This window comes from Helicoverpa armigera, chromosome 9 (genome assembly GCF_030705265.1).
Source record: "Helicoverpa armigera isolate CAAS_96S chromosome 9, ASM3070526v1, whole genome shotgun sequence".
Taxonomy (NCBI): Eukaryota; Metazoa; Arthropoda; class Insecta; order Lepidoptera; family Noctuidae; genus Helicoverpa; species Helicoverpa armigera.
In genome coordinates this window covers 414,188-431,743 of record NC_087128.1, presented here as the reverse complement: position 1 = coordinate 431,743, position 17,556 = coordinate 414,188, and the positions used below count along the sequence as shown (strand labels likewise).

The following is a 17,556-nucleotide window of genomic DNA, read 5'->3' as shown; positions in this document are numbered from 1 at the left end:
CTAGCCCATACATAACAGATACTATTAAACTTTCAACCTTCCTTCACGACAGCATTCCGGTAAGATTAGCCGAGCTGAATCACCTTCCCAGTCGCGTGGAAAGCGCTCATTTCCCCGCACTAGCTAGGAGCCACGAGCCCCCGGCCAGTCCGACACTTGTCCCCAATTAATTAAACAAGATCCAGCAGACAGATAGAGCGCTAATTATCCTGTGAAGCGTCTATCGAGTATTCCATAGTGGAGGGAAATGAGGCGCTTTCGCTGAGTGAAGAACAAGTTTCATAGACATACTTGGACTGGACATAGAGATTCTGCTGTGGCCAATAAAAGCATAACATACTTAAGTGAACACCAAATTAGAAAACTTTCTTCAATGTATAAATTAGATTAGCTTTTGAATAAAAAAATGTGAGAAATTGTTTTTCGGAACAACTCCGGCGCATCATCAGCGTGATTGAAGAACTTGTTTAAAACATTATAAAGATTTCAAGCACCAAATAAAGTCTGAAAAAGGCTATAGTTGAACCTTCTACGGAGTTCACAAACGAAGGTAATGTCATTGCACTTGTTGCTAAGGCCCGCATTATTGGTCAAGTGCGAGTGCGCCGAGCGTAACGGACAGGTGCGCGCGCGCATAGGGCGGAGGGCGTGCGCATGCGCCGTGACACTGGCACCCAACACCCGTGGACAGTTGTACGGGTTAAAAGGAAACGAAAATAGAAACACTTGTTATATGCTATTAAAAAGTTATTTTAAGACATTTAAGTATTCCAAGGAACCTCAGAAAGTCTAGCTAGAGTTGCCTTAATGAAAAATTGCATATTGAAAAGACACCTTTCTCACAGAATATAAACGGTGTTTGTATGTTACATCTAGCGTAACGTGCCATCAGATTAAGCAAGATTTTCAACATAAGTCTAAATTGTTTAGCTGAATAACATTAAGCAATTTGCGCCGAAACTATATAACAATTCCACCATGGATTTGTTTCCGCACTACGATTTTCACATGGTCGTTTCCCACAAGATTACAAATGGACTTCACAGTGACCTGGATCCCACGAGGGTGTGGTCAGGCGCAGATTTTCGTGCCTTCACGGAGAGTGTGCGCATGCGCGTACTCCAGGGAAGACTGAAGTGATGCGTGAGATGCGTCATCGATCATTCACCGTTCGCGGACAGCTGAATGAGTTTTTGTGATTGAGTTATTACGTCCGAAGATTCTTTGATTGTTTTTTAATGAACTAGAGAGCGCGCCGTCATGTCGTTTTCTATTATTCTTCGAAACTATTACGTGGATAAGTGAGGAACTGTTAATGTGTTGATACTTCTAGAAACTCGTTCAAAAAGAGTTATCTTTTCCTTCTCCGTTATATTTTGGAATTTCAATGTTTGGAATCCCTTTGTGTCAATACTACTCTCATACTAACGCTTGCATGTCTTGTACGATAAAGGAATTTCTAGGTATTTAGTGTTCTGGCAGATTTCCAAACGCACGTGTCGATGAACAGGTAGTATTCACACCTGTGCTGCGCCAATAATCAAAATTGTATAAATTTAGCATGACTGAATTATCATAGATCTAAAGGTTCCTCTATATATATTCCTAATATTCCCAAATAAATGTTATTTACCTCCTGGGGCCCACACATTTGCGAAAAGGATTTGAGAAGTTATTTTATTCAAATGTTACTTAGATAGTACCTAACCTCTCCAAGCGAATCGGTTCATCTATTTAAACAAAGCAAACACTAAATCTAAAGTAACAGTTCTAAATACAGTTACTTACTAATTATAACAAAAACTATTTAAACATTAGCAGACTGTAGGTTTCCGGGTGGATGCTCATCGCTAGTGCTGAACTGTCAAATTAACTGAGCTGTGAGGAATGTCTGAACTTTCGTTTGCCATCGCTGCAGCACTTTCCACCTGCTGCCATCATCCGCTCTACTGGCACTGAACGAGATAATCACTAATCACATCACACAGGGTCACCTGGTTAGCGAAACCAGCTGATCATCCGATTATATAGGTACCACTTCAGTTCCATTAAAAGATTTATAGCTATATCGATCACTAAAGCAAGATTTAAAACACCAACAAAAACTTGTCATCCATAAACGGCCAATAAATCTCACTCATAATTGTCATTTCCTTCGCAATACAATGTTATATCAGTGTTGTATCAGTCTGTTTTTTTGTACCAGTCGAATGTTTGTACCTAATTAACGGCTGTATACGGCGAGACAATTTTCTAGTACCAATTATGTGTAAATACTAACTTTTTCTTTTTTCTCAGTGAAATCTATAATAGGTGGCACTTAGCAAGTTATCTCCGTCGTTAAGTATGACGCGGCAAAAAGCGCTTTCGATGTATGGACGTTAAGCGCTGCAGCAGGACAGGGTACGGGAGGGAATGACGTCACGCACTCTAATGAGCGCGAGATGCCGCGCGTGCGCGCTGCTCTCACGCCGCGCTGTTGCGTACGCGCCGCGTGCGAAGGCTGCTTACACACTCACAAGTCTGATACCAAAAATCATTTAAATTCATTATTTACGTATAAAACTGATTTAACGTGATGGACAGGCTGGTTGATAGAGATTTTTTAGGAACCTAATCAATGTGCAACTGCAAGATTGGCATATTAAAGTCTGTTAAGTAATCCACCTGCTCGCCGTTCGTTTGCCCCTATGATAAAGCAAAAGAAGTACTACGCATTCAAGTATAAATATCGTTGTGTCAGTTGCGTGATAAATGTAAATATCTGGTGCTATATAGAAGTTAATGATGTTAGATGACCTCACCTAATTAAGTTAAGAACTCGTGTATTTCCTTATTACTTTGTCGGAGGCGTGGGCTCGTGACAAATGGATCCCAACGGATTATTCCAATGAACTACACAATTTTACCTTTAATTTAGTTCGTGTGTAATCAGCCTTAATGTATTTTGTGATCACCGTACTTTTTTGGGTGATTAGTATTGTTGGATGATATTAATGATCCTGCCAAAATAAATCGTTTTGTAACAGTTTTTTTTGCGAATCACTTTTTTAGCATCCAACTTTTCGGTGATGATCAAACATTCTACAGTTAATGTATCATTTAAGGTTGATTTAACAAACACACACTTTTTACTACTGTCCAATTATTGTCTAACGGTTAACACTTACTTAACATTGCCGTTCAAAGTTTATGATCTAACAATTCGCTGCGACTTTTATAAAAATATTTACACAAGTTCAGTCCCTCCCGAACGAACATATGAAGAAGAAGCCTACACTGCCTATTTGGCATTCACGCATCAGTTATTGAATAGATACTAGCCTAAGCATTTCATAAAGCAGATTAGTACAATCCTCTTCAAGTCTTTCAGTCGCAATTTTGCAAATATTAGTGCTTATCTGTTAATTGAAGCCGTAGCTACCGCAGCTTATACCGGGCGTCATAGGATTAACGTCTCTCATATCCGTCTGAGACACATTACACTCAAAGCCAAGCAATGTTGTGATGAGTGAAGCCGTTTCATGATCGCCTGTATACCTAGTTATCTTTTACGATTTGTTATTATCTGCACAACTTTATGGCTATAGAAATGTGAAATTATGATGTGAATTGAGATTGCTAAATGTAATTCACTGGTTCCTTTATGGTGAAGGGTTACGATTTCATTGAATACTTTCTCTCCAACACACAGAGATAGTTTTCTTGCCAATATTATAGGATACATATTCCCATGCGCCTACCGGTTGTTTCAGTAAAGGTGAGCGTGTTAAACTAGTGAAGTAAAACAGCAAAGTGTTTCGCGATAGTGTTTTTACTGTTTTTCTCCATAATTTCGAACCCTCCTAGCGTAGCAAAGGGTAATTGCAAGTCGTGACCGCGAGCGTGGGAAATACTCGTCCACCACGTTTCATATCGATAAATATTGCCAGCGTTATGTGTAGCAGAAAACACAAAAAAAAACTAAACCGTTCACACCTCAACGAATAATATCACAGGCAAAAAAGAAGGTACATAATTTGTTTATAGAAAAAAGATTTGTTGCAAATAAATTGCTAGCGTCAAAATATCGGGTTACTGACCCTGCTTTGAATAAATTAGAAAAAAATTGTGTCACAAAGGGTTGTTTAGGAGCTCGCTTTGTGCCTACCCCCGATTGTTCGGCGTGAGTGATATAAATGAGTCGCCGGCATTGTGGGCCGCGCCGGGGCCCGCGGAGGCCCGCGCGGGGCCCGCGACCGGCTTTGTACTAAACCTGTTCTGAATTAAACATTTCTAACGCAATCGCCGGGGAAATGCTATTTTTTATTGAAGTAACGTCATTTATTTATGTCAGCTCCGTGTTTTGTTAGGAGAGACCCGGTTTATTTGATGATGTCTGTATCAAAGCAGAACCGTTATACTTTTGTATAATTTAACGTTTGTCTAGAATATTGAAAAAAAAAACTGTGTTAATGTGTTCTTGGGAGTCTGCGAAAACGGTGTCATTTTATATCTACGTATTTCAAAACAATAGATAACACAAGCGCTGGTTTTCGTTAATTTATTTTTACATGTCTGGCAGTAAACCACGAAAGCTGCATTGAATAGCACATTTTATTCACAAAACCATGTCAGGCTCTACGTGGAACATGCCAGACCCTCGCATATCGTCCATCATCAATATCCTAAAGTGCTCTATTCAAGAGTCAACATGCACAAGCCCCCGTACATACTTCTACACAATGTTTGTATACTCAACAGAAGCAAATAATTCACTCATGCGCTACTGTGCAGCAATTCGCGAACTCCCCTAACATTTGAATGACATTCCCCTAATGTTTGAATCGTTGAATCGTTCCCTAACGTTATAAACTCCTGCGCAATAAAATCGCGTCGTAACTCAAGGTGCGCCTGACATGACGATCAAAAGCGATCGGTTTGTATTGTGAGTGTCATACCGCAGGGGAATGCGCATGCGCGGGAGCCGTGACAGGGTGCTCTCAATAACATGTGTATAGTTCAATCAAAGCTCAGTTCCAGGGAACCTTTATTGGAGGTGGGGTGTGGTGTAAAGGATGAGCGGAATGCGTATTGGCACCGTTGCAAACCAAAACACAGAAAATATGTAGATATACACCATTCAAAATAAAAAGTCGTATCTGTAAGTTTTCAATACAATATAGTTCAATATAATAACATCACCACAGATCAGATTATTGTCCACTGTCTCGCCCTTCTCATATTCAATTTAAACAATCAGATGGACAATATGTATTCCCAATGAAGTAATAACAATTGAACAAGGAAGGAAAAGGAAACTCTCAATTTCAAAACAACTGCTGCCTCTCATGGCTCGCTCCACAACAAACAACTGCATCTCGACAATACATTTGTTACGTCTCTAACGGTAGTAAACGTCAATCCGCTGCGATTGTCGCACAGAGCTGCGTCACGGACGCATTGTGTGCAGTAGTGTACCCCGCCCGGTGCGACTGAGACAATGACGCGCGATTATTTCGTCGCAGTAATTGTAGCACTCCAGTGTGGAGTGTTGATGCTTCAAATGCCGATGATTCAATATATTATTGTATTTTGGGGACTATTGTAGTTGGTTTTACGAGTTTTGAGTTGGTGGGTTATTTATCATTGCGTTTATAGTTTTTTTTATACTACTGTTTGTACTAGTTTCGAATCCATGAGGTTGATATTAAGTTTACTATTTTTTTTATACGTTACACGAAGATTTATAGAGATAGCCTATTCAGTAGAACTCCAACAACATTGCACTGAATCTGGTTTACATGCTACATTTATATGAATTCCGTAAGTCAGGAAATATCGTCCACTTGATCTTCAGTAACGAGTACATCGCCTGGCTCGACGCGTGCGCCGCCAATAACACAAGTCAGTGCGCTGACTTATGCGCGCGCGACGTGACGTGTTGCCTCGTGATGCTGTACAACGTCATATGTACCACGGATGGATTATGGGAAAGTATGTGTACAATGTAGATAGACTCTACTCTAAATAAATACATTTTAGCCTAAAAATTACGATCTTCTCGTTTTCTTTTGCAATCAAAACGGCAAATCATAAATAAATAATCATAATCATATGCGTGTACATCTATATAGCGTGATATAGTAGCTTGAACCATGAAAGCAAAACAGATGGACGCAATTCCAAATAGATATGTTTAAGATAATGGCTATTGCTTTCAACAGCTGCTTCGGATATTACCAAAAAACTCGTAATCATAAAGGAAGTCGATCGCAATGGTTTCCGTCACAAATTCGAGCACAATTCAATGACTGGACGAAAGCCCATTGTTGGTTTTCTATTCAGCAATATATGGTATTGCTCCCTCACAAACAAACAAACGGGCAGAAAGAAGGAAATCGGTGGAAAGTAATCGGATGTTGTGCAAGCGGCGCGTGCGCAGGACCGCTCTATTGTTGGCGCGCACTCGCGGGTAACCGACCCCGCGGTCCCTGCAGGGCTCTGATGTAATCCGATTGTTAATTAACAGAATGTAAGAAGAATGACACAACAGCAGGATTAGTGTAAGCTTTTTATGTGCTTTAAAAACCTGACCAAACTGGGTCAATCAGAAGTCAGAGGTGATTTGTTGTCACTTAACATAACTGATATTACAACAAGCTTTCTTATTATATTCAAATATCAGCCCCGGATCTAGGGGGGGGCAAGCCGGGGCCTATGCCCCGGGCGGCGGTCTCAGGGGCGCCGCGGGGCGCCCAACAGGAAATTTCGATGAAATTACACCCGTTTGATAAAGAAGTTCATTGTATCATGATACTGATAAGCAAAGATTCTAAAAAAGTCGCCTTCGCTTAGGTTTCATTGATCATTTTGATTATTTTTCACTTTTAACATCCTCCAACTAAGTGAAAAATTCTCGCTCGCTACGCTCGCGGCTAAATAACAATATATGTTCATTTTTTGTGATTGTTTATTATTTTTATTGACGCACCGAATCAACGAACACAAATGGAACTCGCTCTAATCACGGTTTCTTTTTATTTTTACATAATTCCCAGTTAAATTTTTGAGTCTTTATAAACAAATAATTTGAAAAAGTTCGCGCTCGCTGCGCTCGCGGCTTCTTGTTGCTTTGCAATGTACGACACAAAAGTACCTAATAGGTACTTTTGTGTCGTAGGCTTAAAAAATTTCGCGCTCGCTTCGCTCGCGCTGTCTAATACATGCATTGCCTCGATAACTTCATAAGTCTGTTTGACGCTGTCTTACCTTCTAACGGGTGATTTTTTAAGAGGTATAGGATTTGATTTTCAAAAAAAGCACAAAAAACTTGAAAAATTTGATGAAATCTTTATTGGAATCGATGGTACGATCAATATAATTTAATGTTTGAAGATGATTTCATGCAAATGCTGGCCGCGGCTCCGGTTTAGATGGCCCATTCGCAAGGCCCAATTTCGGCACTCTCTCCAACATATCAGCCGGTATATTACGAATAAATGCTTCAATATTGGCTCCCAGTACGTCAATCGTTGCTGGCTCCACAAGAAATAGTCCAAAGGCGTTAGATCACACGATCTAGACGGCCAATTGACGAGCCCAAAACGTGAGTTAAACTGTTCACCGAAGCCTGCTCTCAATTAGGCCATTGTTTCGCGTACCGTATGGCATGTGGCACCGTCTTGTTGGTACCACATGTCAGGCATGTACAATTCTTCCATTTTGGGCAAAAAAAAATCGCCAATCATCACACGTTAACGCCCGCCATTCACAGTAACGTTTCGGCCATTGTCGTCTTTGATAGTAAAATTCAATAATTTGCAAGCGTTGTTCGTTCGTCAGTTGATCCATGGTTAAATTATAGACCATACTGAACAAGTTTCACAATGACACAAGACACGATTCAAGCGTGATCTACCAAAAACAGTGTTGCCAAAAAGATACCAGCAAAAAAATCACCCTTTATAAGTCAAATGTAGCAAAAAAAATATGAATGTAGTCTTCAAAAACAAAAAAGTTTGCGCTTCCGACTGCTTGTTCCGTTACAGCGCTTTTTAAAGCTTATGAACGTTTTGGCTCCAAAATGAAAAATTTTGCGCGCTCGCTTCGCTCGCGCTAATTTTTACAATTTCATGACTTAAACTTGCCCAACAATTTGAGCCTACAATGATTTGTTTCGGCGTTCATCGGAATTCGGAATTCGGTTTCATTCGGAATGATCCCTTGAGTTTGTTTCGGCGTTTCTTCTCAGGGATCAGTCAGTTAGGAAATGCCGACCTCAGCATTCTTAAAATGACGTGTAAAAGTGATGTAATGTCCAACTTGCAAAATAAACGATTTCATTTCATTTCATTTCATTTCATTTCATTTCATTTCATTTCATTTCATTTCATTTCATTTCATTTCATTTCATTTGGACACATTTTTTTTCCTTTTAACTTCCAAAAAGTGACTTTCGTTCGAACGTTTTTAATTATATTCCTTGTAACTAACTACTGTAAGTACTTCGATCAATATGTATGTATTACCTAATCAAAATCCTTCAATACATAGGGGGCGCTTGGGTGACGATTGCACCCAGGCGCTACATGAGCTAGAGACGGCCCTGCCTGCCAACATATTGATAGCTGAAATTTTATGGATGATAAAGGTGAAAATAAACATAAGTAGGTGGGGCGGCATTTTTCAGTTTTTGCCCCGCCTAAGAAAAATTGAAGATCCGGGGCTGTCAAATATTAAAAGCATAGCACATTCCCGCATCATACTGTTAATTCCATTAAAATTACCATAGAATACCACTGCCTAACGTATCGCAACTTCAAAGAAAGCTAAAGCTCAGCCGCATCCAACAAAATATAGAAATAAGCGAATAAAAACAAACAGTATTGTTGTATGTCAACCCTGGTGACGTCACGAGCGGCGCGGGCGCAGCTACCGAGCGCGACCATTAACAGTGCCATTGTTCGTACGATTGCTACTCTGCAAGTAATGATGAGAAGTATTAGTCGAGGCAACTACAAAATGCTCTTAATATACATATACTCCACTACCATGATATTAAAACTAGCAGTTCCCCGCAGTCCAACCTGTCCCGTGGGAACGACTCCCCACGCCTAGATTAAAAGTCAACTATAACTTTCCTCGATAAATGTTTTCAAATTGGACCAGCAGATAGTTCCTATTCCTGAGAGTAAAAAGTCCTCACCTTTAGAACCAATAGGGAATAGGGAAGCACTATGTTTCCCTGTCCTTCCTTTTAAACAACTGAACTTGTAAAATTAAACTTGTTTGAACACTGTGTGGTGCACTTGTGGTCGTAGGAGACAAGCTCTGCGGGAGTTCAACACAAAATCTTTGCTAACAAATATGTGTTACTGTACTTCTGAGTTTGTCTGTCGTATGTGGAGGTCATTTAGACGTAAAAAACGATTCGGAGAGTTCCACGTCGAGAGGAGTCGCTGCTCGCCAATTTGAATATTCTTAGATACCATCTGCGGTTCATTAAGAGCTTTTAAAACTATGTTGCACTCGACGTTTCCTAGAGCTTTTAGAGAACTTTACAGACAGCAAAAATATTCTGTGATTTTTAGTATAAATTGCGAACTTGAAAAAGTAATCAGCATTGTTGTTTTTATTTTCATATTTAATTTTGAAAATCTTCAATGTTATAATCTAATCTACATACAAATTAAATCTAATCTCCATTAAATCTAAACATCCCGCGGCCACATTCCTCACTGTGCGTGTGTTTGATTGCTCTCTGTAACCCGATACCTGTAGCTACGTATATATTGTATAGTTCGTATAGAATACAGTTCATTGTCATTAAGAGCTAATACTCGTTCAAATTACTTTCTGTAACCCGACTCCTCTACACCCTGCGGCTAAACCTCCGACCTGAACCATTTTTTATGTACCTACATCATTCAATACCCAACCTTAAGTCTTTAGGCATAAGGTTCATTTTGAAATGAGCATGGGTAATTTATTACGCTTGATAATATTGAAGGTAATTCTTTGATATGATCAACGGTTTCTGAGCATCCGTTACGAGGGGCGTTTGAAGGGATGTTTTTGTTCCCATTCTTTACATTTTTAGGGCCATGGGGCTCATGTATTTGCATTTTAGAATTTTGTATAGAAATGTTTAAGGCTATGTTTTAACACATTTTTATTGAGTTTTATGGTAATGAGTGGTTTGTTAATAGCATTTACATGTACATTCACAGTTTATATTAACCCTTAACTTTCTATACACTCACGGTACAGAATTTAAAACAATATTATTCATCAATAGACTCGAAGGACAGAAAGATACAATGGTTAACTATCAGAAACTGAACACAAGTCACACAATAAAATTCTCAAAACAAAAGACATCAACGCGCCGAGCCGACCACAAAACACTCGTTCTCAATGTTTGCTTCCGAAACAATGATATTACCACATCAGCCTGCAATATTGCTCAAGTAACAGTATGTATTTTAACAAACCACAACAATGCGTCTCATATATCTGCTATTTGCTACCTGCTTTAATTAATGTGATGAAAACGTTTTGTCTTATCTCTGGCTTTACAAATTAGTTTGACTCGTTCCAAGATCTTGCATGAATCAAATGAATTCGAACAACATGAAATAAAAACATAACCCTTCTTTTAGCGTAGTCGGGTAATATTTATATATACATAATTTTATCAAAACGAAGAAATTGAAAAGTTGGTAATCAGTTTTAAAAATAATATTAAAAATTGTTCTACCAACAACAGTCATATATCTAACAGCAACGACCGATAAACTATGTAAAGCAAGAACTACAAAAATCAATTAACATTCAACAGCAGTAGAAAGCTATTAAAAACACAGCATTTCGATCTCGTTGTAATTAGCAACGGATTGTTCGTCCGATCGCAATCACACAATACAACAAATGTGTTCCCAGACATGTGCTGACAAAACATACGGAATGTGGCATGTAGCTCTGTGGTACCAACATACTAAATAACTAAACTAATCGCACTTTTTATCTCTATTATTTGTTAGAAAAATAATTCGCACCGGCTTTTTGTAAGTTGGATTTGTACCGCTATTTTAAATTGTACTGGGACTATGCAAATATGTAAGTATATCCTACTTATAAAACAAGAGGTATATGAACCGCGACAATTAACTTTGATGGCAGAGTAAATGTTATTATAAAATCTAACTCAAAGATATAAAGGACCGCATGTTATTAATATTATTAGTCTTCTCCATTAGCAGGAACTAACAGTTTACAGTTTTCATTAAATTAATATTAGCTCTATTCACATATAAGGTTATTAAGTACGAAAGCCTCCTGCCTGCAATACGCACTAAACTTTAATTATTACATAAATTTCTAATTACTTGCGTGTCTCCATCAGGAACCTATCAAACCTGTCGGTATCATACCCAAGTTAATAGTTTTTATATTGATTGTAATAATGAGGAGATTACATCTCGGTAATTACGTTATCTGCGCTGTCTTCCCATAGACAACTCCTTTACGTAAGGAAGGGCGCACACATGCGACAATGTCACGCGACTATTAATCGCAGTCAGACAAAAAATGATCTATTGTATTATTGTGTGATGTAAGACTAATTATTGGAGAAAAAGATTTATGTCATATGTTTCCTTGATTACGGCATTTCAGTATACTTTTAATAAAAACTGTGATGCTTAGAACTAGAAAAAGCTGAAAAATCGACTAAAGAGTAGATTGAGCAAGTAAACTGCCGGCAACATCACTGTATGACATGTCACTGCACACGAATAGATTTTTTTGCAGACATCAAGTGAGTAAATACAAAGTACCAACTTAGAAATTAGTCGTATATAAAATGTTTTTCCTCCAGTTAATTATTACATTATAATTATTATCCTCAGTAGTCGACAGTTAAATAATATACGTTATTAATGCATTATGAATATTAAAACAAAATGACGCTTATCTGGGGTTGATCCGGCTTAGGCAGGAATAAGAAACCCTTTTACAGTGCATTGCCTTTTTAACTAATTATAAATAAGCATAGCTACTCTAGCTTCCAATAGCATAATTACTAATATACTATTTTTCTTTTACAGGTATAATGGAAGAGATTTCTTTATAAATAAGCATTACCTTTGTATATTCATTCTATCCAGCTGTATCTCTCTATCGTGTGTTTACAAAAAGTCATAAATAACAAAAAATGCCAAAACTAACTTAAAACTACATACAAATCATACTGTCAAGATTAACAGATTGAACTTAATTCGGCAAGTTTAAAAACAACAGTTCACACTTTACAAACAAAGCGAAAGCTACCACAGAGCGTAACCCATTAGTTTGTACTTTGGACGCAGCCTCTGTATCTGTGATCTTACGTTTAATTATGCAAGCTGCATCAATTCCCCACATTCAGTAAGTACTGAGCCGAGGGCTCGCACAACCTGCACTTGTAACAGGAGTGTTAGGGTTGCCTGATAGCTCTAGTATGGATCACAAAGCAGCAAAGCAAAGTGTTTAGTAGACCATATTAGGAAAAAAAATCTGCATTTTTGCCAGTCGTTGCTATCATCGAACTATTTATCTGCATTAAAGTTACGACTCGAGAAATAGCAAAGAATATGTCTGCCTTATCTCTGTAAACAGATAATTTTTCAAAGTTTGTAGATATGGAGAAATATGAATTATTGTATTTTTTTGTAATAATTACTTGTTTCACTTTTAAACATTTTCTACGGTTATAAAAGCAACATTCACAGCGTTTGCAGCCCTATGTTTTTAAACATTAAACATGTACTTGGCGGCTTTCCTTTGAGCGATGATGCAAAAATATTGACTGAAACAAAACTTGTTCCAATATTTGATACCGTCTTATTTCAACAAATGTACTTTAACTTATATTTCACAAAAAAAACACTGCGAAATATACTTTCATGGTCAAAATAAAGTCATATTTAATTCAGCCTTGCAATGTTTACGTTTACTTAAATGACAGTAATTTGATAACGACAGCCTGGTTGTAGTCACGTTTCACTTCTTGTTTTGTACGAACAACGCAAAACTTTATCTTTTTTGTGCACAACTCGACTGCCTAATGACTGTGCAGACAGATAGATGAGAAAAATAGACAAAAATATTAACATTTGTATGAATTCCTTTTCTCAGTGCAGTTTCGTTGACCCTTAATATTTCTTTTGCCTCTTTTTATTGACTTTGAAAAAAGATGTTTCTCTCGTGTCGTCATGATGGCCGGCCACAACAATCTAATTACAGCGTCACCATAATGTTCAGTGAGATGCGCGCGCGCACTTTCCCTCGCTCTCATTTGAATACATCTCCTTATCGCGATCTGCACAATTACGGACATTTTCACAAACGATGCGTGAACAAGATAATTGCTAATTATATATTAAAATGGCTTTTATTTGCATTAACTGCATTCTTCAGACGGACCGTGTATTTTTAGTTTCATGAAATTAACATAGGAATACAATATGTATTCATGCAGACTTCTAGAGACCCGATATTTTAATTTGTGCTACATTTCCTCTGTTGCATTAAAATATCATAGAATTTATAATTAATACCACCATACAGTTATTTCCTAATTGTAAGTGTTTAATGCAAGATGACCCGCGGATATTATTCACTGCGCGAGTGTCACGTCTTAACTTAGCGCGTACTTGTAATAAATATTACTACACGACGCATAATGTAATTTATTAAATAATGCTCTTGCATTTAGTCTGTTCATTAATCTGTAGAAACGGGTTTATTTCCATAACAATAAAGTGAGAGAAACGGGTTTATGTTGCATGACCCGTCGTTCATCATTACCTGTACACACATTTTAACGACATTGCACATTTGCATCAGATCCTTGCGACTTTCTGAGTTTGTAACCGTCTAGAAAGGTTATGTTTTTAAATAATCTTGAAATAATTAGGTAAATAATTTAACATTTAAAGTACATAACAAGCCTTTGGTTAACCATCTTTAAATGTTATTGATGGGTTAAGTAACAGTAAAATATTTCTGATTGATTATTATTTTTCATACAAAATGAAAGTGTTTCAGTTTTCCTTATGCGAGTGAGTTCCCGCTGCGCTGCAATCACTTCAATACCTACTTATATTGTGAAAATTTCACAGTTATTAAGAACTCGTTTACGGAAAATTGTGTCGCGAGTCAGTCGGTAAAAAACAAATCGAGTATTTGTATTAACTTCAGAAGATTGAAACGTTTCAGTAACTTTTGATGCTAATAACAAATACTCTTCGAATATTTGTACATATAAGATCTTATTACGATTATTCCTGGACATTTTGTTGAAAACTATCATAACTCCCATGAAGCTACTAACATAAACACAATAGTAACATTAAGTGTACAAAACCACTAATATACTCTTAAAAAGCTTAAAACCACTTCAATGATCATCTCGTCACACGTTAGATGACTTGTGCTAACACTCTAACTGGCCACTTACGTTGATACTCAAGCTATGCATATTTGCGCACATCATCACGAGGTGTTAAGCCTATTTGTCGAAGTAAGTGTGAGACGCAGCGCCGGCCGGCCGATCTCACACTGCCCAATAAACACTTTTAGGCAAGAAAAACATAACATTTTCCAGTTATGGAAAGCGATGAGACAGATTGAATAACGGATTGTGATGGAATTTGGAGATTTTCTTTGGAATATTGAGAAATAGATTTAGTTATCTTGTAGTTTTAAGGAGCGCAGATACCGCAGATTGGGGTCATCCCGATGTAATATACAGTTTTACTTCATGTTACTACGATGTTACTTACGTGTATTTTCCTTAGTTATAATTTTACGGTACTTAGCTATTTGTACCTGTGAGCATTTCACATAAAACTTAAACTAAATAAGGGTAAAGCTTTGTGTAACAGTATCCCAGCGGGCAGGCGCGGTGGCGGCCGGTCGAGAGGTCGTGCGAAGTGAAACCCTACCCTGGCGCGCCGCAACCTTTGAGCAACAGCCTCCCATGGGCTACAATAGCTTAGAAAGCTATACGTTATACCTAATTGTAAGTTAAGTACAGCACCTTCAATAGGAAATACCAGTCTAATCAGAAAAGCTAATACAATTGAGATTAAGGGGATGCTGTTTAAATTATGATTCTTACAATTAAGATTATCTTTGCAAGTTTAGTAACGAAAATTCCATATAACAATCAGACTATTGGTACATAAGCAATTAGTGCTGTCTATCACCAATATAGCTTAAGTACCTGCCAACAGATATGGCTTAATACTCCGCCTACGATCAATTACACTCACGTTTTTTTGAACCAAGTTAAAAATTAAAGTTGATCGTTTCAATGACCGTTACTCAATTAATACTGACTATCTGCCTCGTTGGTCTAGCTGTCGCAAGTGCGGCTGCTGAGCACGAGGTCTCGGGTTCGATTCCCGAGTCGGGCCGAAATTGCTTTGTGGGTTTTAGAAGACTTTCACAAAGCAGCCCGGAGCCTGGAAGCTGGTGATTGATACACCCGTGCATCGGAGAGCACGTAAATGTCGGTCCTGCGCCTGATCTCTTACCGGTCGTGTCGGATTGCCGTCCCATCGGGTTATGAGAGTGAAGGAATAGTGAGTGCACCTGTGTCTGCGCAAATGCTCGTGCACTATAATATGCCCTGCGTAGTTGGCTAATCTCCTTACATGAGAACAGCCGCCGTAGCCGATAATCGGCTAGGAGGACATCATCATCATCATCATCATCACTGACTATCTACGAAACTCCTCGACTACGCCGTCGCATCGGTTCGTTAAATACGAACATATTTTTTTATCGATAAATTGTTATAAATTATTTTGGAGCTTGTTTGGGTATTATTTATTTTGATTAAGTAACTGTAAAAATATAGTAGATAGTGGTGTAAATATTATCTTGGCGCCTAAATGATGTAGGCAGGGCGACTCAACTCTATCAATCCTATTAACTATTACTAGCTATAAATCATAAATCGATTAACTTTTTTATTTATAAAAAGTATAATTTCTAAAATTTATAAAAAAAACTTACCGAAACAAAACAAAAGGCAAGCCAATCCGTGTTCAATAAGAGGTAAACACAAACACACACATTGTGACGCACAGAAACACAAACAATGTTATATTCACGTTACTCGCTGAGTGACTACGGAGACTACGAGCTACGGCCGTAGCAGCGAGCGCGTCGCATCGCGCGGACGTCAGCTGTGGCGCACGGACGCGGCGCGACTGACGCCACCATCCGCCGCACTTACCTGCGGCCGCACCATGAGCGGGAGATAGGGAAGCAAGTTCCGAACTTCATACACACAACCTTTGTTTTGCTTTCTTTTAAAAACATCCTTAAGATTTCATAAACAAAGCCTAAGTAATGGGCATTGTTGTAGCAATCAACAGATTGTTATTGTTATAATTACGCAGATGCAGGATCGAACTTTAACCCGCTTGAACCGTGTGAGAGAATTATTGTTTAAGGAAAGAAAAGGAATAATACGGCATACATAGGTACAAGTTACAAAAAAAGTTTTTATCTTGAAAACTGAAATATTTCTACATGAAGAGATAATTTTGCGCACCGTACCCCATGGCCTCTGTTGTGACCCCGCAGGGCTCCGCGTGTCAGTCGGCTGCGCGTGCGCCGCGTGTTTCTTCGCGCGCCTCCCTCCGCCCTGCTCGCCGGCCCCAGCAATGGCATTTTGAAAATTGCACGCTGATAAATTGCTTTGCATGGAATGTCGAGGATATGTGGAATGTTTATGCATTGACCATAATATCACACCAACAGAAGATGTAAGTTTAATAGCCCTATCTGATACAGACTTATTTCACCTAACATCTGCGGACGTAGGCTATAATTCGTCACTGTGTATCTAAGTGTAACCTTGAAACTTAAGTAGCCCAAGGTTGCCTATTCACCATATAATTATGTGAATCATGGTTTTAGGAAAACTGATACAAAACTTCTAGGTATTTAGCCAATTTTAATCATTGGACGGTAATTAAATCTATAATAAGCAATAATAGGCCCGTGATACACCGAGTTTGCAGACCACATTACATTGTATCCATAGATATAATAAGTTACGATGAGTGCGCGGGCCGCGTGAAATTACACGACAAACCACGTCACAGCTGACTCATAGGCCCGGGGGAAATAACTAGATACATCGCTTACAAACGGAATAAATTGCAATCTTGTTAAAGATATTCATATGTCAGCAAGTCTGCTGCCAGTACTGAGGTGTGAGCTATTTTCAGAAACAGCGTAAAATGGAACAAAAATCACCCTAACCATATTCAGGTTTCAACTCTCTAACCGAGCCTATATAAGTAGTAAGAACATAACCAGATGCATCTAACTATCAAAAAGTTGCTATAATAGTATACACGAACCGTTACTCCAAATGTCATAAAATCAAGCTGTCAAAGAAGTCGGCAGCAGATGGCAATTGCCTCTTTCAGGAACTTAAACACATTCAGACGTTTTATATGATTTCCTTGCAAAAAATATAATTTATGTAAAAAAGCCTGCTCAATAGGC

The 17,556-nt window shown here is 38.3% G+C and overlaps 1 protein-coding gene across 1 annotated transcript in view; it reads right to left on the bottom strand.

Moving 5' to 3' along the window:
* Sprt (sprite) overlaps positions 1-16,249 on the bottom strand; it is a 73,534-nt gene extending 57,285 nt beyond the window's left edge. The window contains exon 1 of the mRNA XM_064036381.1: positions 16,048-16,249. The gene's annotated coding sequence lies outside the window, so the exon portion shown is untranslated. The remainder of the gene's footprint in view (positions 1-16,047) is intronic.
* Positions 16,250-17,556: the final 1,307 nt, after the last annotated feature.